Genomic DNA, 3,562 nt, shown 5'->3' on the forward strand with positions numbered 1-3,562 from the left:
TTTCCCTAAACTAGGAGGTGATAGCTACGAATAAAAAGTATTCAAGTTAGAAAGGAAAAGCCCTAGAAAGATATGACAAAACAAGACATAACCATCAGTTGTTGGTGAAACTTAGCAGTTGGTTGCATTTCCTTATAATTCCAAAACTTGATGAAATCTAGGCATCTGTCTTGAAGTAGGTAGAGATATCTTAACCCAGAGTGATAAGAGTGCTTAAGCTGTGGGTAAAGGTATGGCCCTTTAGGAGTTCTCATGCTGAGAGGATAATGTGATAGCTAAGATTTTGCCTTTGGTAAGGAGAGTTATTAAAAGAATAGTAAATATCCAACTTGAAAATCTGCTAATGCAGTTTTATGCAGCTCTATACAGCAGTAAGCTCCATTAAATTCAAAGGGATTCAGCAGGCAATTATATTTCCATTGCACAAAAATGCTGATAAAAAGATACCTGTACCAAGTCGGTGATTTTCAAAAGGAATTATAACATGCTTATGGCAAACGTTGCTGTTGTTAATGTGTGCCTTCAAGTCATTTCTGACTTATAGAGACCCTAATGTGAAACTATCATGAGGTTTTCTTGGCAAGATTTGTTCAGAGGTTTGCCACTGAACATGTGGAATCTCAAAATCCATGCTTTTGAAAAGCAATCTTCCCGAATTAAAATCCTTCCTTTCTGAAATCACAAGCTAAGTTCATATGAGGATTCTGGCTGCTCATCATTCTGAGTTCCTTATCACTTCCCAATAAAGCTGTATAACCAGCATGAATAAGAAACTGAAGGTGATATGCTGCCACATAACGACACAACTTTTGCTTGCTGGCACCTGGAGAGATGAGAAGCAGATCCATTCCCACTCTTGAAAGACCAGTTCCCTCTGTTTTTCCCAACACTTGCTGTCACCTAGCAGTTGCTATTCTACCAGGCAACCGGGAAGCTAGACTCCTCCACTGGCTATACAAGAGACCAATTATATTTGCCTCCGTTCCCTGGATAATTTCTATTTCACCTGGTTGTTGAAAATGCTGCATTTAGAAAATGGTATCAGACTTTGCTTTCTCCTCATCCCTCCCCATCTTTTCATTTCCTTTAACATTTTTAAAGAGTGTAAGTAAGCCCATGGAGAGACTGTATTTTATTGACGACTAGTGAAAATGCCCAGCCATATTCAAGTTGGAATAGATTACAGTGGTCCCCCCACATTTGCTGGGGTTAGGGCTGAAGGACTCCCTGGAACGTGGAGAAACCATAAATAAAAAAATGATATTGAGAGGACTAACCAAACCATAAGGTCCTCTCAGTGCGTCCCATTGAGAGAGAGTATCTGAATGCCCCTTGCCTATAAGGGTGCTCCTTATAGTCCCTGCAAACCTATGCACTGGTTAGGAAGGTGTGCCTTCAAGTTGTTCCCAACTCAGGGCGAGCCTAAGCTGAACCTATTATGGAGTTTTCTTGGCACGATTAGTCCAGAGGTTTGCCATTGCCTTCCCCTGAGGCTGAGAGTGTGTGACTTGAGGGGGTTTAATAAAATAAAAATAATAAAAGTTTTATTTATATACCGCACCTTCCTTAGATCAGGGCGGTTTACATACATGATACATATACATTCAATAGATTAAAAGCAAAATCACGCCATACAATTATACAATAAAAACAGTACAGCTAAAACCCCATTAGCCCATCCTCATGGCCACGGAGGAGAAGGGAAGCCCTTAGGAATTTTTATGGGGGAAATGCTTGCTGGAATAAGTAAGTCTTCAGGTCCTTCTTAAATTGGGCCAGGAAGGTAGTCGAGCGGAGCTCAGCGGGCAGCGTGTTCCAAAGGGCCGGGGCAGCGATGGAGAAAGTCCGCCTAGTGACGGAAGAGAGTCTGGCCCCCGGCACCTTTAGTAGTTGCTGCCCGGATGTTCTGAGGGTGCGGGACGGAATATGTGGGGGAGAGGCGGTCCTTCAGGTATCCTGGGCCCAAGCCATTTAGGGCTTTATAGGTGATCACCAACACCTTATATTGGGCCCGGAAGCGAATAGGCAGCCAGTGAAGATCTTTCAGTACTGGTGTTATATGGCTGGCCCTAGAAACTCCAGTGACCAGCCTGGCTGCCATATTTTGCACCATCTGTAGCTTCCGGGTTTGGTATAAGGGTTGCCCCATGTAGAGTACATTGCAGAAATCCAGTCTCGAGGTTACCAGAGCATGTACAACTGTTTCAAGGTCCCTCTGGGCCAGGTATGGGCACAGCTGGCGAATAAGTCGAAGCTGATGGCAGGTGCTCTTGACCGTCGCGTTCACCTGAGCAGTCAGGTGAAGCGACGAGTCAAGAAGCACCCCCAGACTGCGCACGGAGTCCTTCACAGGGAGCGTGACCCCGTTCAGGACAGGTGGAACCACCGCCATTCCTGGACCAGGGGAACCTATCACGAGTACTTCCGTTTTCTCTGGATTCAACTTGAGTCGGTTCTCCCTCATCCAGCCCATTACTGACTCCAGACAGGTCACGAGAGGAGAGACGCCATCCTCAGTCACTGCTTCAGTCGGAGACATAGAGAAAATAATCTGGGTGTCATCAGCGTACTGATAACCCCGCGCCCCATGTCTCCGGATGATCTCTCCCAGCGGTTTCATGTAAATGTTAAATAGCATGGGAGACAGATGGCTGAGTTGGGGATCGAACCCTGGCCTCCAGAGAAGTAGTCCAACACTCAAACCACTGCTACCCCATGTTTTAAATAGGTTTAAAGTTATTAATATGAATTAGAACTTTATTTTAAAGGAAAAAAACCTGTCCTCCAGATTTACTCCTAAGATTCCCCTACTAGCTGCCTACATTTCATATTCTTCCAGTGGAGAGTCAGGCTGCATCTGCACTGCGGAAATAATGCAGATTCATACCACTTTAACTGCCATGGCTCAGTGCTATGGAATTCTGGGAAATGTAGCACTCTTCTCCAGCCCCGCATCTCAAATGAATGGATTCTTCCTATCTTCTTTCTTAACTGTCCAGCTCTCACATCCTCTCTCATTTATTATATTAATAGTATGAATATCCTTTTCATATTATTAATAATATGATTATGGCAATGAATGATAATTTTATTATATTAATATTAAATAGTAATTAAAATTATATATATAGATAGATATATAGATAAAATCACATTATTCTATCAATAATATGAACGCTGTCCTCCTCTTTCATGATCCAGAGGCTCCTCCACTAGAAATCTGGGGCCACAACAAACTACCTTTCCCAGAATTCCCTTCCAGAAAGCCATGGCAGCTAAAGCGCTGCTAAACCGGTTTATTTCCGCAGTGCGGACGCAGCCTAAACACAAGGCGCTGTCCCTCTCTGTCACCGCAGCAGCGCGCCCTCTCTTTTAACCCGGCCTCCCATTGGCTCCCGTCTCGCGGCGCCAAAAAAAGACGCCGGATCCGATTGGACGAGGGCGGCACGCGCTCCCTCTTCTCCGAGAAAGCGGCGCTCCGATTGGCTTAAGTCAGCGCCGAGTCCCGATTGGTGGAGGCTGCGGCGGCGCACGCTCTCGAAGCACCTGCTCCTTCTTGGAA

This window comes from Sceloporus undulatus, chromosome 5 (genome assembly GCF_019175285.1).
Source record: "Sceloporus undulatus isolate JIND9_A2432 ecotype Alabama chromosome 5, SceUnd_v1.1, whole genome shotgun sequence".
NCBI lineage: Eukaryota > Metazoa > Chordata > Lepidosauria > Squamata > Phrynosomatidae > Sceloporus > Sceloporus undulatus.